Below are 26,046 nucleotides of genomic sequence, written 5' to 3'. Positions count from 1 at the left end.
AGCCACTTAGAACGGTCTGCCGCTGCGCAGGCGCAGCATCATTTCATTTTTCAACTGTCAATGAGCAAGTGGCGGTCGTTGTCTCAGTAGTTTACTGTAACAGCAGCGGCGCAAGTGCAACAACAGCAGCAACTGTTGCCCGCTTGAGCAGCTGCCTCAGGCGGAGATTGTTAACCAGATTGCCAGACTTCAACTTGCAACCCCCCTCTACCCACTCTTGCTCTCCCTCACACTCGTCTTTTATGATGATTGATACAAGTGCATTTCACCTTCTACTTCAACGCGTATTCTTGCAGCAAATTAAATCCATTCAACGGGCATCGATCATGTTGCTGCTGTTGTCTGTTTAACCAGCATTTAACTTGAGCCGATCTACGCATGAGGCATAACTGACTGACCAGGCCTAAACCTTTTGTGCCCCGCACTACGCTCTCCCCTTCTCTTCCACTCTCCCTCTCTCACTCTCTTTGCGTGTGCGTCTCATTAGCATGTGGGTGCTGTGTGTCACGATAATGCTGGCCGGCAGATGTGACCTGCTACTGCTGTATCTGCCACAGCCTTTGATGAACATGCTGACCAGGCTGTTTTGCGTTTCCTTAGAAGTTGCCGTTGTATAATAAACTAAAGCTGCACCGTCAGCAGTCAACAGTGAGCAGTCAGCAGTCAACAGTGAACAGCCAACTGTTTGCAGTCAGCAGTTGCATTGTCTATCTATAACGGTGACTGCAACGGTGCGTAATTGAAATGTCACTGCCTGGCCAGGCGTTCGGCTTCGGCGTGGGCGTGGGCGAGGGCATGCCACACATTATCTAAAGCCCAACTCAGTTGTTGCAACAACAAGAACAAGAACAAACAACACGTGAACAGCTCACATATTAAACGCACATCCCATTACGTGCCACAGCACTTTTGGCAAAAAATCCAATTATCGGCCCACATTGACAACATTGGCAGCAACGCATTGTGGTGCAACACGAATGAACAGCAGATATTGAGCAAGCGGCGGGTCAGCATGTTATTATTGACAAATGGAAATGTCAAAATGAAAAATTAACTGCAAAATCAACAGTCAAAAAGCAACAAACAGCCAAATGACAATTGAAAATGTCAAAATTCGCGCGCCAAACAGCAGCAACAACAATTGCTCGAAGTAATGGGCAACAACGAGCAGCACAATGCTGCCCAAATGGCCAGCAATATGGGCGTAATGGGTCTGTTCATCTGTCTGTCCCACCTACCACATGCCAGACACCCCATCTCAACCCCAACACCCCCGCTAGCCAGTAGCTCGCCTTAAAAATGCATGTTACAAAAGTTGCGCGAGAATAACAGGCAACCAAATTGACACCGAACCAGCAGCAAAGGCGCCGCAGCAGCAGCAGCAGTAACTGCAGCAACAGTTGCAACAACAACAACAGCAACAGTTGCTGGCATTGGCTGTCGTCGCTGACCGTTGTGGACACTCGACGCGGCATTTGAATGGCAACTGTGCCGCCTGCCACTATCAGCACTGTGTGTGGTTGTTGTTGTTGTTGTTGTTGCGGCTGCTGCTGCATTCGAGTTGCTGTTGTTGTCGTTTTGGCAATAACCACTTGATAAATGATAAATAAATTGAGTAATATTGCCAAATGGCACAGTTTGTTTTTTTATGCCCTATGCAAATCAGTTAGTTCTGTTAACTGCATTAATATGATTTATGGATATATTTTGGACTGAAAAATTGCACGTTTGTTAATTAAATGAAGCTAGAAAATTGACAGGTCTATCGTTTTAAGCAGAAAAAAATAGCTAACTAAATTGTTTATTAAATTTTTAAACAAAAAAATAAAGAGACTAAATTAATTATTTGTCATAATTTGAATGCTGTTTTTGACGAACTTATTACATTGAAATATTTATTTGGCTGACTTCAGGTCCAAATCAAAAATGAGAAACATTTTTGTTTTAATACTCTACCGAAAATCTACATTTATTATTTATTAAATAATTAAACACTTTCTGATTTTAAGGAACATCAACTTCATGTGTTAAGCCTGGCACAACTTTTTCAAACTTTTAGGCAAATTTTGGTGTTAATAATATTTTAAGAAATATTCCAATATCTGCAAGACTTTGCCAAGGTTGTCATATAAGAGATAATTTAAATAGATTTTGGAATCTTCACTCACCAAATATTATAGGCAATATTTGTCCCTAAAACAGGTAGATTATTGCTGCCCAAAAATGCAGCACATATTTGGCCTAAATGACAACCCAACCTATCCAGCCAGTCCACTTTAACTGAATTCAAAGGCAAGGTCTTGATTTGAACTCGAGCAGCGAGTACTTTGTTGGGATTTGCAGTCACGATCTTAATTCAAATCTCCCATAGAGTAATGCTTAGATCCTACTTCGATTTAGATTTATGTTTTACTTGTATAGGATTCGCAGCGATATGTATCTTTTTTTCTACAGAGTACTCGCAGTTCATATGTCACTTTTATTGAGCCTAAAGCCAAGTTGATGGGTCAATTTTTGTTTATATATATAAGATTAGATTAATCGTAGTTCATATGAACTAACATTTTTTCTTCATTTCTTTAGTTTCATTTTATGTATAGAGTATAGAGTATTCACAGTTCGCATGCACTTTTCGTAAGTTTTATTCTATTAATTTACTTATATTCTTTATGGTATTCGTAGTGCGCAGACACAGGCTTCTTTGTCATATTCTATAGAGTATTCCTAGTTGGGATGAACAGACATTTTTTTCGGCACTTCATAAGTTATATTTTATTTATTTATTTTCATTAGGGTATTCGTAGCTCTATCTTGAGTGTGTTTTTTTATAGAGTATTCATTTGTCGTGTGCACAGTTCCATTTTTTTTTTTTGGCAATTCATTTAATTTTGGTGTTTGGGTGGCAACAGAAATTTGCTTTAAATTTGCTTTCGCAAGTTGTATCTGTTTGCAACTTATTTTGACAGTGGGTCACAAGGACGTTGCATGTAAATACAATCTAAATCTGTTGCTGTTGTTGCTGCCACACTTTGTGGCAACACGTTTGTCAACTGTAATTAGTGAGCATGCATTTTGCAGTCATGTGTGCACTTTAAGAGCAGAAGACGAGAGCGAACAGAGTCTTTTATTCAATGTGAATATCTATCTATATATTTATTTACTTATACAAAAAGATATATATAGTTTAGCTATTTACCTGAGCCGTTTTATCCTTTAAGGTTTATCCATTTAATTAAGAGCAGCTGTGCAAAATGTATGTTGGCAAGGAAATAGCGGGCAGCTGTTGCATAAAAAGCATAAAAAGATTTGGCATTAGCTAAACGATAAATATTAATATATTCATGTGAAAATTATGTATATTATATCCGAGCCCAGGAAATCCCCATTTAAAACAAAGTCAAATAAAAGCAAGGATATAAAAAATAAATGTGATACACAAATATTTGCATAACACTTCATGTTTAGCAAATGCTAAAACAAAACACACACACACACACACACACACCGGACACACACAGCACAGCAAAAGTTGCAGCAATCTGCTAAATGTTGCTTATTTTCATCAGCTGCAAACGTTGGATGGAGAGGGAGAGGGTGGAGTGGGGAAGGCGGAGATGTCTGCTGTCTGAAGCTGGGTAACAAAATCAACAGCAATGCTAAATTGTTTAATTGAATTTACCGCAGATGCGCTTAAGTTGGCAGTAATTTAAGCCAAAGCCATGTTGTATTTTCTAAATGTATCTCACAGATATTTGTATCTGTATCTGCACATCCTTGTTGCCATTGCCAGAGACAGGAACGTGCCAGCAGCTCAAGCACATGGGCTCGATTGTCGACGCAAATACAAATACAACAAATACTGAAAGCACACACACACACACACACACACGAACGCACACACACACAAGCCGCAAAGAACAAGCAGCATTTGCAATGCAATGAAATGAAATGTATCTATAAGCTACACGACAATGTCCGTCTGTGTGGAGTGTGTGGAGTGTGTGTGTGTGTGTGTGTGTGTGTGTGTGGCTATGCATTGGCAAGTGTTTTCTTCCTGTAACTATGCATTAAATTGAAAATGGCAAAGAAAGTGCTACAGAGCGCTGTTTGAATTGCTTTACCGATTGCTGCCGCCGGGTTCTAGATTTCTCCCGGGCCCAATTATGTGAGTGTAACCAGCGTGTGCTTTCATTTCTCAATTGGCCAGACTCGCCAGTTGCCAATTGCTCAATGTGTGCTTAATGCTGTTGATATTTAAGCTACAGTTTTTATTTTTATTTTATTTTTTTTTCTTGCCTTTCTTCTTTTTTTGTTGTATGTCAAAGTTCGTCGCGTTGCAAGTTGCAACATGCCACATAGCCCGCTGCTAATTAATTTGTTTTCAGACTGCGACTCGCGTTTAGTTCATTAGTTGCTGTTTATTCTGTGGCATCAGCATCATTAGTTAACATTGACAATGCAATTGAGCAACTCACCACAGCACGCTTTTTATACAGGGTATTGTGATATTGTCGCGAAACGTGTAACAATTGCTTTGGGCTTATAGATTAAATAAGAACTAACTCTCTTAAACTTGGGCCTTACTGTTTACTTTTCCTGCGGACTGTATTCGATCGGAGCACTATAACATTTAGCTGTCAAGTTAGCAAGTTCTTGTCTAGGAGACTCGTGTGGTTCCTGAGATATCTGCAGCAAGTACAAATTGTTCTATGAGCCTTATGTCTAAGCCAAAATAAGGTCAACGAGCAGTCTTTGACTGAGATCAGAATGTTATTTAGAACGCTCACTGAATGTTTGTTAGGGTATTCAAGCTGCGGCTGCCAACTCTTCGTTCGTTTGGTTCTTTGCAGCACTGCAGCGCATCTGCTTGGCCCAAAAGAATTGGCCAAAGCTGCGGCTTTCAACACCTGAGCTCTTAGCTAAGAGAGCGCGTCGAGCAGCTTGTTGCGCATGCGCAGCCGGCTAACAAGCTCTTAACAGTCTCACGCTCTCTCTCTCTGTGTCTCAAACTCTTCGAGGTCTGCCGGTTACACGGCGTCGTCATGATCGTCATCGACATGATCATCATCATGATGATCATCTTGACCATTTGTGTGTGCTCGCGCGCGCATGTTTGTATGTGTGTGTGTGTATCTGTATTGCGTCTCTTTTGACTCGTGGAGCTTCCAACTTTTCTTTCTTGGCCTGAACTTCTTGGACTTTCTTGCCAGCATGCTTAAAAGTCTTTTGGAAGCGCCAAGACCGCATTCAGTACGCTTTGTGCGCTGCAAGCGTTTGGTACGTTGTAACGGAACTTTGTTTTTTAAAGCAGCCAAAAACCAAGAAACTATCAAAAAAATAAACAAATCGAAAACAAGACGTAAACAATATTTGGACGAAAAAAGCAAAAAAAAAAAGGATGCAACTGTTGCCCAACAAGCAAAATGTGCGTGAATATAAAACGATTTTCTTAATTAAGAAAAAAACACAAAACGGCAAATTGAATAAATAAATAATAATAATAAATCAAAAAGGAAAACAAGTTGTTTAAACGCATCTAAAAAAGAAAAATATATTTAAAAAAATATAAATAAATAAAAACAGAAGTTGCTGATTGCAGCTCGCGCGAGTTACTTTAACAACTTGTTGTTGTTGTTGTCGCTCAATTTGATTGTTGTTTATGGATTTGCCCGCTTTTTTATTTTATGCATTTCCGCTCTAACACATTGCTGTAACTGCCCACTGGCATTGCTACTGCCACTGCCGCAGCTACTGCTGCTGGCCACGAAGCGCGCCGCGTCAACAGGTAAGCTTCGCATTTAGCCAGGATTAACTTTGCTTAAACTGTGGCAACAAGTCAGCTGAGCGGCCTAATCTAGACCACAAGTCCCGGGCTAGAGTCCGGGCTACATAAATGCAAGTCAAGCCTTGGCCCCAGGTCCCGAGTCCGACTCCGAGTTCGAGTCCCGAGTCCGAGTGTCAACAAAGCGGATTACTAAACAAATATTTACAAGCCTTCAATTGATGGGTGTGTTTGTGTGTGTGTGTGTGTCCGTGATATCCTTTTTTAAATGCGCATATTTCATAAATGTATGCTGCTGCTGCATCTGTTGCTGATGGCATATTTATTTTCAAACAAACTGCAGCAGCAACAGTTGCCGCAGCAATTTTGTTTTGGGGGGGCTTTCTGGGCCTCATGCTGAAATAGTTAAAGGCCCAAAAACAGAGCGCGGCGCATAGGTGAAAAGAATGAAATGAAAACTTGTCTTTAATTAAAGTAAAGGAGCAAAACAAAGAACAAGCAGCCGAGCATAAAAAAACAAGTGCAGCAGCAGCAGAAACAAGTAACACACACACGCACACGCACACACATAGAGCGGCAGACATGTAACATGAAAACAAGTTAAAATGCCTCAGCTACATTTGGTCAAGTTTACAGAGCCAAACATAAGCAAACAGTCAAGCTGAGCCAAGAACCGTAGAGTAGATAGAGAGAGGAGAGAGGAAGGGCTAAAGCACAGGTAGAGCGAGGTGATGTGCTTGGGCTGAGAGCTGTTGCAGGTTCCTAAAACGGCTTTTGTATGATTTTTAATGAACCCACTAAGAACTTGGCCAACTAACTAGCCAAAGCCCAAATCCCAGGCAGCCACTCAAACATAAACTAGCTTCGCTTTGGCCATAATATTCCATAATGTTGTTGTTGCTGTTGCTGTTCTTTTTGGCCAAAAAATAGACGTTATTATAAAAGCAGAAAACAATGCGCAATATTTATGCAAGCATTAACAGGCAAATCCTCTACTCCGTCCGTCCGTCTGTCCAATTGTCCCTCTGTCTGTTTGTCTGTCTGTCTGCTGGGGTATTATGCTTAGCTCGGGTAACAAACTTAAGCTGACAGCGCCTGCTGGCAAATGTATCTACAGACTTTGAGTTACTTTCTAAATAGCATTTTACGTTTTGCCTGCCACCGAGATTAGTGCAGTTGCCAGTTGCAGTTGCCAGTTGCCAGTTGTTGCCAGTTGTTGCCAGTTGTTGCTGGCGTTGCCGTTGTTCTTATTGCGGTTGTTGTTGCGGTTAAATAAATAAGGCAACGACGTGCTCATAGTTTTGCCACAGCTCAGCAAATAAGAAGAAATTGCAATTCTGCCACAGGCACTGCCACTGCTCAAATGTTGCAGTTGCTGCTGCTGTGATATTATAGATGCGTTCTGCTTGCCTTGCCAGCCCACTTCCTTTTTGGCCGCTGTTGCAGTTAATAATTGCCAGACAGATAGTCAGTCAATTTGCAGCGTCTTAATCAAGTCAAACGGCAGGCACACACACACACACACACACGCACACGCACACCCGTAAAGACCGCAACATAGCGGCTCATCTGTAATTTGAGCACTCGCACGAGTATCTTTTTATACACATATTTTTTGCCCACCTCAAGCTATGTTTGATTATGGCCAAAACGTGCCAGTTATCACAGCTGTTGTTTTTGAGGCTTGGCCAGGCAAATGCATTTCTCAGTCAAATGCCATTTGACCACGCTGCAAAATCGTTGAGCTCAGCGTTGCATGACATAATAACCAGTTGGGAATAGGTCAAAGTTTAAAGCCAACTCTACAGGGAATGCAGTTATCCTATCGCCTGCACAAATCAGCCAATAATATTGTATGCTTATATATATATATTATCTTTTCCTTCTTTTAATTTATGAAAAGATGCTGCTGAGCTACTCAAAGCTTATGAAGTTTACAGAATTGTTGGATAATATTCCATGTGAGCCAAATATATGAAGACTATGCCATAATAACTGTGAGAGCAAGGCAAATGCAGAGGGGCCGAGGCACAATTGTGCATGGCTCTGGAATGCCTGACCAGACGCAACAGATACCCTGTAATTAGCTTCGAATTGCCTTAAACACAATCTCACACACAATCTCAAGCAAGCTTCTATCCACATCGCAATGCCGCCAAAGCCAGCATTAAAAGCAAAATTCCTTAAAAAATCTACAATCATATGTGATGTCCCTTTAGCCCACCGATATATATCGATATAGTGAAAGTTATTTATCGGCAGACAAATAAAATGTCCAGAAAGTTTTAGTATTTATTTGCGACTTATTGCAGTCAGAAGATCAAAGCTTTATAAAGACTCAGGTCAGTCTTGCCTTTGGCCTGACTGTAGTTGCACTCCTTATCCGTATACCCGCTTTAAATACGTGCAGGGTATACTAACTGAGCTGCTCTATTGAGCAAAGCCAATATCATCTCAAATATATCAACTAGAATAATAGCACATATGAAAAACTGATATACAAACTTCCAGTCAAGCGCATTTTCTGGTACTCTTTTATGCATTCAGTACAACTGTCAAAAAGTAGTTTTCGCAAAAATAATCAGAAATTTTGCGTATAATTTATAAACAAATGAAATGAATATAGATTGCATTTTGCCGCAAACGAGCGAATGACAGTCTCTGTGGATATGAAGCTAGGCCCAGTTTTAATATGAACGTTTTCTGCTGTTTTCTTTGTGTTGCCAACTTCCATTATCTGAGCCAAGTTAAATATTGTGCTGCAGCATGCAGCAAGTTGTTGTTATATCCTGTACGTGGGCTAAATAGAAGGGTAGCTTGGTTTTTTGCGAATGTTTGTAGTGGTTTAGGTTCTTGTGCACATGCACAACTTCTGCATACTCTGCATATGTGTGCATGTTATTATGTATATATGTATGGAAGTAAGAGTTAATGTTTTTAAAACGCTGCATAGAGGGTATCTGCACGTTGGGCATGCCCACTTAGAGCTCTCTTACTTGTTGTTGCTGCTACTGTCTCTGTGCAGGCAAATGGAGCAAGTTTTGCAACAACTTCGACAGGCAGGCAACAATTTTCTTTTTGTTAATTAAACGCAATTCTATTCATTAGTGTTGCACACACACACACAGAAACACACACATACACATACACTTGAATACAGCTACAGATTGAGATAAAGACCGAGGCAGAGCGCGAGAGCCCGGCCCATTTAGATAGCTATGTAGCTCTGGCTATATAATTGGCGAAAATTATTTAATTATTATAAAGTGCAGCCTGCTTCCCAGCTTCCATCTTGGAGCTCCCAGCTTCTAGCTCCCATCTTCGAGCTCCAAATCAGAGCAGAATCCAGGCGCTGAAGCGTCTCTGCCGCGTGTTTAACTGGGCTTCACTGCGGCAAGTTCTATTTTTGTTTTTGTATTTAGTTTTTTAGCTTGCAAAAGTTTTGCTCCGCCAGAGTTTATGGCTGTCGCTTTAGCTGTTTATTTAGCTGTTTATTTGCTGTCTTCTCGCTAGCAATTTCTTCAAGTATTGTTTCATTTCCAATGCCATAATTAGGCAAAATCTAATTTAGCAATCGCACGCCTCGCATATGCAAACCAAGCTCAGCCACTCGCATTGAACAATGCTGATGCACACTGGCAGCCTTTTTTGAGTGTACGTGGTCTGAAGCATTTGGGGTTTTATGGTTTTGGATGTTGGCTTTTTGGGTTTACCACCCGCTGGCCGTGCTGAGTGCCATGTAATTAATTTGTGGCGCGCATTGTTGTTGACAGATGAACGTGGCAGTTGCTGCCGCTGCCGCTGCTGTTTGTTAACTTGATTAATTAAAATGCAGCAGCTTTTAATGGCAAGCGGCTGCATAGCGTGCACATTTGCCATAAGTTTGTTATGTGCCAGTTTATCAGCTGCTTATGCAATGCACAATGTCTTAACTCATCGTCTCAGCCCCAGAGACTCACTGAGATTTGAAAGTCGGCAGCTAAAACAAATGCAATCTCGCAACTAAGAGATAAGGAAGAACAACATCTAAAACGTAAACAATATTCTATTTCAATTTGCCTGCTTGGACATAAACAGTAGCTCAAAAGAATGGTCGCTGGTTCAAATCACGCAAGAAATGCTCTTAGCCAAAAGCCTTATAAGCTGACAAGTAAAACACAATGTTATATTTCAATGTTCCTTAAAAGAAAAATATCAGCTTAAAAAAGTTGCTGATTCAAATCACCCAACTACTGCCTATAACCAAAGGCCATGCAAGCAAAGGGTCTACAAGTAAAATACAATGTTCGATTTCAATTTGCTTAAAAATAAAAAAAGTAGCTCAAAAATATGGTCGCTGGTTTAAATCCCACCACCTATTGGCCTAGCCAAGCTCCAGATTCGCAAACGTCTATACAAAGTTCTATTTCAAGCAGCTCCGATAAATAGTCGCTGGTTCAAATCCTCTAGCTAGCCAGCAAACAGTTACCCACAGATTATCAAGCGTCTAAGTAAGTAGATATCCAAAGCTTAGATAAAAGGATGTTTTACTCTTGGCTTGAATCTGAACCAGGCTGCTGGCTCGAATCAACCCAATCAGTAGCTAAAGTCAATCAATTTTTGGATTTTTTGCAGCTAGAGTGATTGAAATACAAACTTTTTTAAATGTAAAAAAACTCCCGGTTTTCATAATTTAATCAAAAATCTAGTTGGCCATCAAAAAGGGGCAGCCGCTGCTGCGACCAGATTGCAGCACAACATTTTTGCCGTGTTGCACGTCAGTGGCAGCAATGAAAGTATGTTGGTTGCACAGTTTTTGGGGCACACAGGTTAATTTGAAAGCATCTAAGTTTTTGATGTGCTCGGGTACATAGTTTTCGACGAGGGGGGTGGCGGGAGCAAAGGGAAGCGAAGACGCCAAGCAGAAGACTCAAAACAACCAAAGCCAAAGCCGGCTCACCAACTGCAGTCTGACGTTGACTTGTGGCCATGTTGGCTGGCAGCTGGCAAACACGACACACGAACACACACAGACAGACACCCACACACTCACACGCACACACACACACACACAGCCAAACAAGAAGTCAGTCAACGTGCCACATGTCATGGGAACTTTTAGACGACGCGAAAAGCTCAAATAGTTTGCAGCCAAAAACAAATACGTTGTGAAATCATGGGAGTGAAATATTTTACTTTGTTCATTGCACATTTATTAATAAAGATTTTTTCTTTGTTTGATTTTTGATTTTTTTCTATTTTGTTGTGTTTGCTGCCTTTTTTATGCGTCCAGCTAAAATTTTTGCATGCAGCTGCAGCCGGTTTGCCTCTGTGGAATTTTTAATTTAATTTATATATTGCATTTGGCTTCGCTAGACACGAAACTGAGACGTTGTTCTTTTAGCTGAAATTTTCTATTCGCGTGCCTGGCCAGCAATGCTTTTGGCCCAAAGACGAAGAGTCAAAGATTGTGCTGCTCTACAGGGCGTATACGCAATAAAATTACGTATACGAGCTTTGAGCATATATATGTAAATATATACAAGAAACTAGAATGATTTAAATACAGATGGTAAAACTTTAGACACATAAAAAGACGCTCAAATTATCAGCAAATTGAATTGACAATATAAGCACTGCAAATTTTCTATAAATTTGAACCGCTAACCTCTCGCTTATCGAAGAAACTAGAATGTTGTAAATGCAAATAGTAAAACTTTAGACACATCAAATAGCAATTTTTCTATAAATTTAAACTTGAACAACATAGTTTCATATCATTCACAAAGTTATTGTTAATGTGTTTAATACCCACGTTGAGCGCCATATTTCTCACTAGTCAGACGAATTTTGTAAATATTATTATATACATATGTATGTACATTAATAATTCATAAAATTATGCTGTTGCTGCTGTCAAACACATGAGACTTAACCCTTATTTGAAACCAACAAATGCGTGGCAGAATACATGAACACATCGAGACAAGGGGTCAGTTGTCGTTTATTGTGACTTTGAACTCTTGACACATTTGCCAGTCAGAGCTGTCAGAGTTGCCCGAAAAAGGGGTAATAGGTCATTGGGGAATTGTGCCCCATGCTCACCACAACACAAGTTATAAGCCAGCTGCTGCTGCTGCTGCTTTTGTTGTTTAACATTTCGGGGACCTTGTCTTTACTTTGCTCGGCCTATGACCTTCAATTGAATAAAAACAACAACAACAACAACTATGGCATACTAAATAATGTTATTAAGCCGCATTTAAGCGCATTATAGAGCGCTTGCATTTACCTCTTTCTGTTCGTTTGCCACAAATGATTTTTAATTTTTAATTGATAACCATTGTATTGGTGGGCTGACATTACATATGGATATTTATTTTGTGGCACATGTGCAAAATGCGCTGCATCAAATAATACAATAGTAATAACAGCAAACTTTAACAATATGCTGCCGCCGCCAGACATTTAATATATATAAGTATAAACTCGTTTAATATATTTTTCTGGAATTTTATGCAATCACTTTCACAATCCATCAAAAGGGTCGGCAGCATAATAAACAAATTGAATTTCCAGCGCTTATAACAATTAATCATTGTAATTGATTTGCCACATTGTTGTTGCTGTTGTTGTTGTTGTTGTTAAATATATTGACTCGCCAAAAAGATACTCATTTAATAAGTGGTAATAATCATCATTTTTCTGCACATTTATTAACAATTTCAGAGGCTGCAAGTCACAGATAGCATAAATGCTGTCTGATTAATTTGCAGCTGCCACAAAATGTGCATTTAATCGTGGTCTGCGTGTGTGTGTGTGTGTGTAAACATATTCAAAATGCTTTCAACATGCATCAACATCATCATCATCTTCAACATCATCATCATCTTCGTCGTCAACAATCTTCAAGATGAGCATCATGAAATTCATGGCCCAATCGGCACTTGAGAGCACTTTTCCGTACATGTCCGGCGGCAACAATATGCCAAGCTAAACGCCGAGTGCTGTCCATAATCCATTAGAAAAAGTAGCAAATTATGATTTATTGCAGCTTAAAAGGGGCGGCAATGGTTGTAGGGGGCGTGCCCTGAAAGCCGCAAAGTGTGCGCTGCAAAGTATGCAGCAGCAGCAAAAGTCTTGGTACAACAAAAACCACACACAAACACATAAGCAAACCTTTTCTATGCGAGCTCTAAAATTTAATAAAAACAAAAACAAAAAAAGCAAATAAGAAACTTGCAGGCGAGCGTAATGCACAGCACAATGCTCTATTTGCGGTTAAATTATGGACTTAATCAAGAGAGAAGAGTAGAGTCTACTTGCTTAGAGATGACTGATGACTCTCAGACTGTAAGCCAAATGCGCAGTAACTCTCAGACTGTAAAAAGAATGCAATTGCCTTAAAACTGCGACTTCGAGGCATATATTTTGAGCTCGAGCATAAGAGAGAGGCACATTATACAAATATACTGCGATATTGAATGAATCTAGCTTTCGAAATGACTTACTTGTGCCTCTCAAACTGTTAACTAAATTGAATGACTCTCAGACTGTAAAAAGAATGCAATTGCCTTAAAACTGCGACTTCGAGGCATATATTTTGAGCTCGAGCATAAGAGAGAGGCACATTATACAAATATACTGCGATATTGAATGAATCTAGCTTTCGAAATGTGACTTACTTGTGCCTTACAAACTGTTAACTAAATTCAATGACTCTCAGACTGTAATAATCTCTCATCTATCCTCTCGTCTCTCAGAATATGCATTCAAGTTCAAATGCCAAATTTAAATAGTATTGCAGAATTCGCATAGATATAGAAATCACAGATAACAAATATGCCCTTCTTCAGTTTTCTGAAGAGTGCATTGAAAACTTTGGCTCATAAAAAGAAAGAGTATAAATCCTAAATGTAAAACTCTTGTAACATATTTATGGCCAGCCCAACTTTTGTGTAAATGCGTTGCGGCACATTGGCTCGCAAATTAAGTGGACGCCGTTGGCCATATTCGATGCACATGGCCCAATTAATGCTCTATTTATGACAGAGCCAAAAAAAATGGGAGGCATTAGCCACAAAGGTCGCACGGTGATGGCTCAATTATACGCATGAGTAATGTGCGTATTGCGTTACTGCCACGGCGGCTGCCACTGTTGCTGCTGCTTCTTCTTTAACTACTTTTGGCCATGATTGCTGTGCATTAAGTTTTCCGCCTAATGAGCAACAAATTGGGCCAAGTTTTTGGTCAAACCCAATTGCGTTATGCATGCTAGCAGGCGGTCCAAGCAAGAGCTGCAGCATTCATTCAGTCAGTTGGTCAATCATTCAATCATTCATTCACTCATACACATGCTCATTGGCTTTTTTACAGTTCTGGCAGAGCCAGAGCCAGAGCCAGAGCCAAATGCCACTTTAGTTAATAACTTTGACCGCAATACCAAAGAGCAACAGCCATTAGCATATGCTTAGCACCAGAAAGTGCAACAACAACAAAATACAAATATTAAAAAGTCAAAAGCAAACCAGTTCTGTTCAATTTAACAATAGATATAAGAACGTAACGCTAACTCGCCCCGCCCATTAAATGGGTCAAATGGGTTTAATTTGAGAATAGGAGCAAGAACTTGGCGCTAACTCGTTGCGTTTAAATGGGTCACAAAACTTTTCCCATTGATGGTTTTTCATTCAATCTATTTCTTTCTATTTTTTATTTTTTTTCGCGTACTTTGCACTACTCATAAAAATAGGGTTATGAGTAGTTTGAGTAGTTTTGTGAATTTCACACGCTTTTAACGGGGGAAAAAAACAACAACAACAAGAACCAAACTAATTAAAGCCAGACAAAAGGTGTGAGGAATGCAGCTGAGAAATGAGCACGCAACGGGCCAGAGTTATATCTACACACATGCCAAATGTAGCTGTATCTTGTATCTACAGCTGTGTATCTGTATCTGTGAAATTGAATGACTCGACAGCGAAAGGCGCATAATCAACCATAATGACAAAATTACTATATTTAGTATGCTAAAAATCGGTCAAAGTGTCAGTGGGTTGTCAGCGGCTGCCTTCATTAGCACCACACACACACACACACACACACACACATGTACGTCTCCAGACTGACCATCATTTTGCTCTCACTTTAGCCAAATAACGCCTGCGACAATCGCATGATATTGCAAATTTTTTTTGTATAATTTTTTATTTTTTATTTCATTATTTTTTTTTTTTTGGCATTAACTTCTTTTCACCTGAAGATGATCGAGTGGAAACAGCCTCTGGCTAGTGTCTGCGGCTACTGCGTGACCAATACATGAAAATCTCTTCAACACAATTTATGAGTGTATTCAGACTGAACTCTTCTTCTTGTTCGTCTTCTTGTTATTCATTGCCAGCCAAGCAACTTTCATTTTTGCTGCCGTAGAATATCAATAGAAAAATGCTTGATAGATAGTTCGACAAGAAAAAAAAAAGCAAGCGTATCAATAGTTTATTGGCATATTTGTGTGTGTCTGTATCTGTGTGTGTGTGTGTGTGTGTGTTTTTATAGCACTTTATTTAGTCCGCTTTGCGCACTTGACTCGCACTCGCACTCGCACTCGCACCGCACCGCCGCCCCGCAGCCCCGCGCGACAGCTGAAGTGTGCTTGTGCTTGTTTTGTTGTCTAGTGTATTTTGACGCGCTTCGAATTGTGCGTGCGTGTGTGTGTGTGTGTGTGTGTGTGTGTGTGTGTGTGTGTGTGTGTGTGTGTGTGTGTGTGCGTGCTTGAGAGTGTCTGAAGTGCGGCAATTACTAGGCGCGATACACAATGATGCAAGCCAGTCAGTTGCAGTAACTGCTGGCTTTTACTGCCGCTGCGACTGCTGGCTGCTGATTAGCTTTTATCACTCAATCAATTTTGTATGGAAGCGACTTCTTAAGCACAAAGCTGATCTTCAGCCAAATCAGCTTAAAGTGTAAATTAAGAGAGCCAACAATGCGCAGCAACAACATCAAGAACAACAACAACAGCTTTAATGCTGTTGATTCTGTTCTTCACGTTTTTGTTTTTTCTCTTTTTCTCATGTTCTTTCGTTAACGTTATAAAAATTGAAAGCTACGCATTCAGGTGACCCACATTCGCTCAGCAGCAGCAGCAGCAACAGCAGCAGCAGCAGCAGCAACAGCAGCAGCTGCTTGTTTGGCGTGTTTGGTGTTTGCCGTGCGGACCATGTTCTTAGCCCCAAAAATCTGTCGATGTTCGGTTAAAACAACAACAACAACAACAGAAACTTTAACAGCAACAGCAACAACTTTAACAGCAACAGGAACAAAAACAGTTACTGCTACCAACAGGCAGTTCGTTTTTGTTGCTCTTCTCTCCGCAATCTTCTTTTGCATACCCTTGCAGTGGGTATTTTAATTTTTGTCACGATATATGTAACGCATAGCAGCGAGATAAACAAGTGTATGCATACATATGTATATGCATATACATATATGTATATACATATATATACATACATATATACATACATGATCCGTAGCGACAAACGAACAAAACAAGCGCTTGCCATTAAAATCTTGGCATAAAAAGCTTTCAACCTTGCAAGGGTATTTAATCATCAGCGTGTCCAAAGTTAACTGTTCTTTCTTCTCTGCTTTCTGACATGAAATCAATCTCTTGCTCTCTCTACACTTCCCTCTCCCCACCCCTCCTTCGCTTAGCAGACGAATCACGCTACGCGCACAATTTGCGCATTTCAATTCTTGTAGTCCGTCTCTTTTTTTTTATATTTCGTGTTTTTTTTTTTCTTATACTTTTTGGCTTTTAATTCGCTTCTTTTTTTTTGCACGCTCACCCGGCTGGAATTTTAAATAATACATTTGACGCTTTCATTTTAGCTAAATTGCTGCCGGCAAACGCCTACCTCTTGTGATTTTTTCCTTCCCATTTCCTCTGCTACGTTTTTTGTAGGGTTTATTTTTTATTTGCCGTTGTCCATCTTTTTTGGCCAGTTGAAATGTCATCATTAGCTTTTGGTCAGTTTTTTTTTTTTATTGAACTTCAATTAGCCGCGGCCGACACTCGCATTTTCACAAGACACTTTTCACTTTTCTATTGATTAAATTTTTGATTGCGAAAGTGTCGCAATTCACAGTTAATTGCCTTTAAATTTATTGAAGGGGCCGCGGTCAGACGCTTGACACATGCTGCTGCAACTCATTTTCTGTTGCTTGTACTTATGGAAAATACATTTCTCTTTCTTTTTGTTTGCAGATGCACGATTTAACATTGAAATGTTTGCCCTGCTAATTAATTAGCTGCACACGGTATGTAGAAACTGTATGCTTTTCTGGATGATCGGTGGGTTGGTGGGAAGGGGGGGGATAATTTGTGGGTATTCTATTCCTTTCACGTGCCGGTCACACTGATCCCGCGCTATCGATAACACTCGGCTGAGCCAGCCGAGCGAAAGCAAGAAGTGACGTCATTTAATCACGTCAAAGTAGAGGGACCTTGATTACTATTGAAATCTATTGTGACCCAACGATATCGATAACATTCCCCAGAGTAAGTTTGTGCGTGTGAGAGAGCAAAAGCACAAAGTGACGTCACATAATTTTGAGTTACCTGAGAAACATTAAATTTAATCAATATTTAGCAAAATGCAAACATATATATTCTGCATTTTAAAGAGCAAGCTCTCATTTTATGCATGTTTCGATATAATAAACATCTATGTATGTTTGTTTATAATTATTGACTGGTTGATTATTATTTTGGCCCATTCTCACGTTGACTGTAATTATTTTTGGCATTTTTGGCTTTAGTCAAGCTCAAATGTTTGCCAAATGTGAGATATATGCCAAAATTGCATTTAAATAGACAATTATTATCCATGTCGAATATTCAATACTCTGTAGCTTTTGTGTTCCTGCAACTCGACCTACTCAATTCATAGTTTTTAGTTACACTCGATTTTTCATCAAAGTTAACGGGCAAGCGATTCTCAGCTAATTGGCTAAACATATCGATATATGTACTCCGTGTAGTTTTTGGGACCTACGGCTTTGCCAATGTTCTATTTCCAGTAGACAGCATGTTGCCAAAACCCATTTTTATTGAAAAGCAACGGGCAGAATTTTGGCCAGCAAAATTATTTCAGTGGGCAAAAAACGAGTGCCACGCCCCGTGCACCAAATGCATATCAAATACATGAAGAGAAGAAAAAAAAACAACAACTACGAAACAGAAAAACTCTATACTACAACAACACAAACAATGCCAAACGAAATGTTGAACAAAATCAAACAATATTCGCTCATTGAGCTCTTAAGCCGATGAGAGCACAGTGTACCGAGTACTATGAATACTGAGTACCAAATACTGAGTACTAAATGTTGAGTACTAAATGCTGAGTACTCAATGCGACAGCGAGCACATGTCATTTCGTATACCCTGTACAAACAAAAGGGAGACACTCAGAAGCCGTCTAACGCAACCTTCTAACTAAATAGACTCTTCGATCTGGTTGTCTATTAACGCTGCATACCATCTTTTCGATATGCAGTTATTCATATATCATTATCATTCGATTTATTTATCGATAAGCATTAAAGTCGATAAACGATAACACGTATTTTAAGCAACTTTCTAGTTTTGCTTTGGCTTAAAACAAGTTTGATTTAGAGCCAATTTTGCAGGGCATCTGTTAGTCGTTCACTCTCGTCAGTCAAGTTCTTAGCTGGGTTTTTGGTTGCCATTACTTTGATGTGGAAGCCATGCAGGCAGTAAGAGCCAACATAAATTGTTGCCTGTCCATTCGTCAATTTATGGATGTGATTTTGATATTCGAAATTGGTAACAGGGCGAGTAAAAGCAAACTGAACCAATATTTGTTATTTATTTCTTTTTGCAGCTGAACAAAGAGAATGCGTAAATGTAACGCGAGCAGCAACAATTTGCAGTGTTGCAAAATACGTTTGCCAGCTCGAGTGGGCCCAATTAGATAGATCGATTCTTATTGGCCATAATCAACACCAAATTTTACATATCGATATATGATTATGGCATATTTGAGTACTCGTAATAACGGTACTCATGTATGCCATAAGTACTCATTGGTTAATGGGGAAAGAGCTCATGCAGTTCATAAATTATTTTGCGATTTGTAATCAAAATTTTTGCATTCATTCGAAAATATTTCGCTTCATATTGCGTGGGCTTGTTGCATGCAACAGTTAATTCAACAAATCAGTAGAATTTTGTATGCATATTTAAGCATTTGCGGTTGCAATCGGGCATATTGACATTGAGTACAAAAACCGAATGTGTACAAAACAGAAAAAAATAAAAAAAACAAGGGATGTTCGCATAAATGGGAAATTTACTAACGAACTGTTAGATTTACATTTGTTGACGGACAAACAAGATAAATAAAAATGTGTTCAAGTAAGCAAGCAGAAAAAAAATAGATGGAAACAGGCTAACTCGACTGGCAGATACCCTGCAGGCCAGAAAAAAATTAAACAAAATCATTTTTGAAACAGCAAAAAAGCGCAGAATATAGTTTTTGGGAATGAAAAAACACTTGCAATTATGAAAGCCGAAAACATAAAACAGCAGCAATAATTGCTGGACTAGAAAGTACCCCGAAGGACCCATAAATGAGTTGCTTAGACTAGAAAATACCCTGTACGCGTTATAAATAAACGTTCTTATAACTTTCGAAGCTGCTGTTGATATACTTTTGGGTTCTTAGCCAGATTTTGACTAGAAAACAACCCGTACACACCCTAAATGAGCTTCATTTTAACTAGATATTGACTAGATAATACCCTGTAGGCGATATCTACGAGCTTGTCGAGCTGGTTTTAATAGATTTTCGGGCTCTAAGCTAGATCTGGACTAGAAAATACCCTGTAGGCACTATAAGGCAGCTTCTTTATGAGTTCCTAAGCTGTTGTTTTTATGGAACCGGACTAGCAAATACCCTGTAGTGAGTATTTGTTTGTTTTGTATGAGCTAAGCTTATGCTTAAGCTGCATTTCAGGACTAAGAAATCATCGTAGAAATTTGAACATGTTGTACACACACTTAGACAACTCAAATACCCTTTTGTAGCCTTATGTACAGGGTATTCAAAACACATAACTAACCATGCTTGATGTGTGTGCGCGTGTGTTTTTGGCTAATGAAGCTATTAGTGTTGGCCTTGTTATTGACCATTCATCGCTCAGCCTGTGTATATATTCTATATTTTTTCTTCCTCTGTGCTGAGGGCAACCATTTGACGGGAAATGCCCATTTTCCGCAGTCGCCGCAACAACAAAAAAGGAAAATTTTTTACTTGATTTAGCAAGCGCGTTGGCAATAATACAACAATACAAAGAGTCGAAGCAAATGCCGAAAGTTGTATTTATTTGTATACCCTGAACCCATTCAAAATGGGTATAAGGGTATATTGTATTTGTGCAAAATACAAATGTATGTAACAGGCAGAAGGAAGCATCTCCGGTCCCATAAAGTATATATATACTTGATCAGCATCAATAGCCGAGTCGATCTAGCCGTGTCCGTCTGTCTGTCCGCCCGTCCGTCCGTCTGTCGGTCCGTCCGTTTTTGGGCAATTTTGGTAAATAATAAGAGCTAGAGTCACCAAACTTGACATAAAGCTTCTAAAATAGAATATATATATGCATTTGATGGTGGAAGAAGAGGGTTCAGGGTATCCCCTAGTCGGGAGCTCCCGACTAGAAACTCTTACTTGTTATGTTTTGCTCTTGTTGTTGTTAATGTTGTTGTTGTTGTTGCTTTTTGTAGCTAGCTGGGAAAGTTGATGGCAGTTGGCTGATTTCTGTAGCATTTCCGTTGTGTTTCATTTTAATTTTCATAGTCGGAAAAGTGCTTTTGACCATTTGCACTGGGTATGTAAAGCGAATTCGAATGGAATGAAATGAAATAAAATGTTTGACTATTGGCGGAAGTGTGCCATAAGTTTATTTCTTGTGCGGCCATTTTGTTTGCCTATAAATGTGTGTGTGTGTGTGTGTGTGTCGTGCTTGACATTTAGTTTTGCGTTCGACAGTTGGCGCTGAGTTTTTGCTTATTGGCCTTTATGCGCCATAATGTTACGGAAATTGTTGAACTTTTTTAAAGATATAAATATTTAATTCAAATGTCGCAACGCACTGACCATGCCCACAGTGCGAGCAGGGGGCGTTAACTGTTGCTGCTGCTGCTGTGTTCAATTTACAGTTTGAACTTTGCACAAGGACCTCGTCGAGGTCCTTTCGGCTGGGCCTCACACGCCAGCAGCTGCCGGGCGGCCATTAATATTTTTCAACTATTTGCATAAATTAATGTGCGCCCAAAATGTTGCCCAAAATATGCTTGCAGCAACTTGCAAGCGGCTGCTGGGCGAGCGGGGGGGAGGGGCACTCACACACACACACACACACACACACACACACACACAGGGAGTCCGGTGCGCGTTTTAATAGCGATTTGAAGCGCCTCTCTTTGAATTTGGAGCCAGAAACTTTGCAATCGCACGCACATTCGCCTTGGGCGCATATTACTTTAGAAAAGTTTAGCCAACATATATTTGAATACCGCATGCACATAATTTTTCAGTGTGTGGGCGGTCGGTGGGCGTGCCCAAAAACTGGGCGGCGCTAATTTGCAATTAGTTACAAGCAGCGCAAGCCAAAGGTGAAATTGTGTCAGCTGCTGCAGCTACTTTTACCTGACACACCTCAACCCCCCGCCCGCCCCCACTCCACCCTTGTCCTTCATGTCCTGCACATTCATTATGCGTTCGGGCTGCAAAGTTTTTAGTCTGCCTGACTGGGGCTGAGTGGGGCGTAGTTTAACACAAATATTTCGCTTTTATCATTTTCATATATTCAAAAATTAAGTTTTTACGCAAAATATGTTTGAGCTTAAATCTTGTTAACATCATATCTAGTTTATACGCACATTTCTATCAATTTGAGTTAATCAAATGCATTAAAGCTTGTTAATAATTAAGATGAATTAAATTTTAAATATTTGTATTCTCCATATCCATTGAATATAGTTAAGTGGGGTATATTGTTTTTGTGCTAATGTATGTAACAGGCAGGTGGAAGTACATGTCTCTGACCCCATAAAGCATATATATTCTTGATCATCCTGTCTATGAACTCAAGCATCTCAGAGCCTATACGAGCTGAAGACTTGAGCGTAAGTTCTCCTTTCTGATAATCGATAGCTTGCCTCGTTTCCAAGCAATCGATAAGAATCGATATCGATATCCTGGTCTTTTTAGCAAATCTCAATTTATATATATTTTATTATTTTATTTTTAAATATTTAATTTTTTATTCATATTTAATTCATATTTATATAAAATTGCATATAGTTTATAAAATGTGATATTTCTTAAAATCGAAATCAATTAGAAAAATAAAAATATTTGAAAAAAAAAAAAATATATATATATATATTAATATTCCAATTGCAATTGCCTGCAATCAGTTTTCAAGAAGAGAAACTAACTGTACTTAATAGTACTTAAATACTTAAAATTTGTTAGGCAAGAATTCAATTTACACTCAGTGCACTGGTACACGCTCCAGTGTGTGTGTGTGTGTGTGTGTGTGTGTGAGTGTGTGGTAAATTGTGTGTGCGGGTGGGTGTGTGTGTGTGGGTGTGTGCTGGAAAATGAGTTGACTGGTAATTGAGTTTTTAGTAGCTGTTAGCGGTGGCACACCAGCTCTTTGCGACACTTAGTGGCGCATACACACACACACACACACACACACATCTAAACTCTCTATTACACATGTGCATGTGTATGCGTGTGTCAGTTTTTAGACCAACAGCAGCAGAGGCAGCAGCATCGCAGCAAAGGTGCATTGTAGCGCAAATTAACTACATATGTACACACAAACACACACACACACACACACACACACACACACACACATGGCCAAAAATCTGGCAGGCAGCAGCCTGAAAATGCAAGTTAAAGTTTCCTCAGAGGCGCAACCAAATCAAATTTGCACCAAAAACCAAAGGTAAACTTTGCACGCAGCTCTGGCGGACATTTGCCTGGCGCACATACACGAGTATCCATGTGTGTGTGTGCAGCCACACACACACACACACACTCAAACACACACTCGTGCGAATTCGCACGTCGCTTATTTGGTAATTTACGCGAGTGCGAAAATGCGTTGCGTGTGTGCCTAACAGCGCGTGTGTGTCTATTAAAGTGTGTGTGTGTGTGTGTGAGCTTCATCAACTTGTACACACACACACACACGCAGACAGACACACGCACAGCTGCCTTAATTAAGTTATCAAGACATTTTGGCTCAAACGCAAAACTGCATCTTGTCAGCCGCAATAAATTCGCATAATAAATGGCCAGAGTTTAACTGTGTCAACAGCAGCCGTCTCACAAAGTGCCTCTGTGTGTGTGTGTGGGTGGTGTGTGTGTACTGCCATTTTCTATTCACAAATTTGGCATGCAAAACTGCAAATGCAAATGCAAAAAAAAAAACGTTTAAGAAGAAGTGAAAAAAACGCTTCACCTGCACGTAAAATGTTAAACAGCGGGGCTAATGTCCAAAGAGCTGCACAAAAGTGGCCAAAATTGTGCCGCAGGCTAAAGGACACGGGCAGCTGTTGCTGACGTCCAATGTTGCAGCGGCAGCGGCAGCGGCAGAGGCAAACGTCAGCAACAGCAACTGAATATAACAAAAATTATGCTAAATAGGTAAAGCAGCTTTTATGAAACTGAAACTCAACAGCGAGCACTAAATTATGAGTGGGTGGGCCGTGTGGGCGTGGCCAAGTTGGCCAACTAAACGGCAATGTCAATGCGGGTCAACAGCAGCAGCAGCACAGCAGCAGCAGCAGCACAGACGAGTCAGCAGCAGCAACTGCAGCTCCTGCTGCCAAAACGGTTCATGAACTAGTTGAAAAAACAAGCCAAATTTGCACGACTTCTAAATACCCTGCCACCATGTTCAAAATTCACAAATCTCTCGCTCTTATGCAAATGTACAGAAGGACATGCCCAGACCGATTCAGCTGCAGATTCTAATCAAGATTATATATATTTATATATATGTAGTTTCAGCGTAGCCTTCTTCTGCCTGTTACATGCATTTGCACCAATCCTCCATACATACCCCTTCATACATATTTTCTATGAAAACTTTTAATGATCTGGCAACGCTTGCGGTGCAGACAGAGTTAATCGATCAAAAACAGCACAAAATGGAAAACTTTGTTCACAGCTAATTAAAAGACAACACATGACTTGCAGCGCTTCTCAATTGCTATACATTTAATGACCGTTACATACATGCATACAGACATACATGCATACATACGCACCATTGATCTCAAAGATAATTTAAGCACTGGTATTAACTAGTTTCGTACATTATTATCTAACATTTATAGTAAACCAATTACAGATTAATTTCGTAAATGGTTTAGTTGTAAGGAAACTTCAATGTGTTGGCTTCAAATTTTTTGATTCATTGCGCATATACATGCATACATACATATATGCATACATACTTACATGCCTACATGCATGCCCACATACATATGTATCTACCAACATACTTCCGTGCATGCAATACGTACATACACACGCATTCACGGGGCCATTTACCGCAAGCACTCTACATTTAATTCTCTTCCTTCTCTTTAATTCCTGCAAGCAGAGCTTATCCAGTGCTGCTTGTCTCGCTCCCACACATGTCGACGAGCGCATTATCACTTTTGCTCTTATTTCTCCTTTACATCAAATATTACAAGCTAAGCTTGGCAAGTTCTTGCTCGCTCGCACTCATATATAATGTATATTTTTTACTCTTATACTCCTGTACTTGGCTGCAATTCTTGCAAGCAGAGCTTGACAAGTGCAAATACTGTTTGTGTCGCTCGCACATGCACATATTATTTTAGGAGTACTCTGCAACTTTTAATTAGACCTAATCGAGCTTCAGAATAAAGAAAAAGACGTGCCTAACCTTTGTCCTCTAAAATTTAAGGCAGCGTTTAAAGCCATCGTTGTAGGCCATGGTTGAAATCTACATAAATGTTCGCACATTTTGGCTGCGTTTCTCTGGCGCTTATCTGTGTGACTCAAATGATATGCGTAGTAGTGAGAGGCGGGGGTGTGGCAAATTTCCCCGCTGGCTATTTGTCAGCAGTAGTTGGCCAACGACAATTGTGACAGCAAATAGAAACTTATCTGGCCGGCACGCGTTTAACGGCCACATGGCCAGAGCGCCAACCTGGCCAAAATGCTAAGCCCAGGCGACGATATTCGCCGCAGATGCACATGAAAAATGTTCGCACATACCTTTTTCGCCTTTGGCTCTAAAGCTGCTGACTGTTAACACGCTCGCTTTGGCTTGCTGGGACAGAGCTGGGGTTGCGGCTGCGGCAGCAGTGTGAGGGCGGGGGCGGGCGCAGTAGCTGGGTTTTGGCCAGAATGCGATGATTCTGCCTGGGCTGCCTTGTGTTATGCTCCTCTGCATTGGTTTTGTTTGCTGTCTTGATAGCGCTCTGCGAACAGCTCCCTCCAGCAGCAGCTGCCTTCATGTAAGTGAAAAATAAAAATAAAGCATTGAGGGAGCTGCTTTGAACGGCACCCCGAACACTGAATACCCTTCACTGCTTTTACACAAAACTTCTTTGCCGACCTCTGTTTCTATAGAAGTTCGCTTTGAGACGGGCTTGCAGTTATGATATGTTTTTATTTCCCGAACTTGGTGATAACATTTTGATAAGGTGAAAATGTATAAGTTTTTATAATTTTGAAAGATCTACGCTCTTCACATTTCAAACAAAAACTACAATTTTAAACGATCTTTGCTGGAACAGATATTTTGATACAAAAATAAGTTTTTCATGCTGAAACAAAATTTTTGAACGATTTTTCCTAGAAGAGCTACATTATATGACAGTTCGATGTTGATAAGATATTGCTCACATGTTTGCAGCTAATAATAAATTCTCAGTTTGGTCAAGATTTTAAAAACACAAAAGAGAAACCAAAGATCAACCAAAGATTCCTTTTAAGCTAGATGAGATAGTCGTAATGCTTGGACATATTTCGACATATTCTGCAATAGAAAGTTGGAACTACGCATAGTTCGGGGACGTTAGCTTTAAGACTGAGATATCAGATTGCAGAAGCAGATAGATAGACCTGACTTGATGCCGATCGAGAATATATATGCTTCTGAGACTTCTTTCACAGGCCGTTACATATTCCCTG

At 40.0% G+C, this 26,046-nt stretch overlaps 1 long non-coding RNA gene across 1 annotated transcript; it reads right to left on the bottom strand.

The window, feature by feature from the left end:
• Window positions 1-2,738: 2,738 nt before the first annotated feature.
• LOC115762489 lies at window positions 2,739-25,729 on the bottom strand. The gene is made up of 3 exons (XR_004017805.1): window positions 25,126-25,729; window positions 3,197-3,280; window positions 2,739-3,141 (listed from the first exon to the last, which is right to left on the bottom strand). It is a non-coding gene; the product is annotated as an uncharacterized LOC115762489 (long non-coding RNA).
• Between the last annotated feature and the right edge of the window lie 317 nt (window positions 25,730-26,046).

Source organism: Drosophila novamexicana, unplaced genomic scaffold (genome assembly GCF_003285875.2).
Source record: "Drosophila novamexicana strain 15010-1031.04,08,12 unplaced genomic scaffold, DnovRS2.1 tig00000564-arrow-pilon, whole genome shotgun sequence".
Classification (NCBI taxonomy): Eukaryota; Metazoa; Arthropoda; class Insecta; order Diptera; family Drosophilidae; genus Drosophila; species Drosophila novamexicana.
This window is presented reverse-complemented; position numbering and strand designations above follow the sequence as displayed.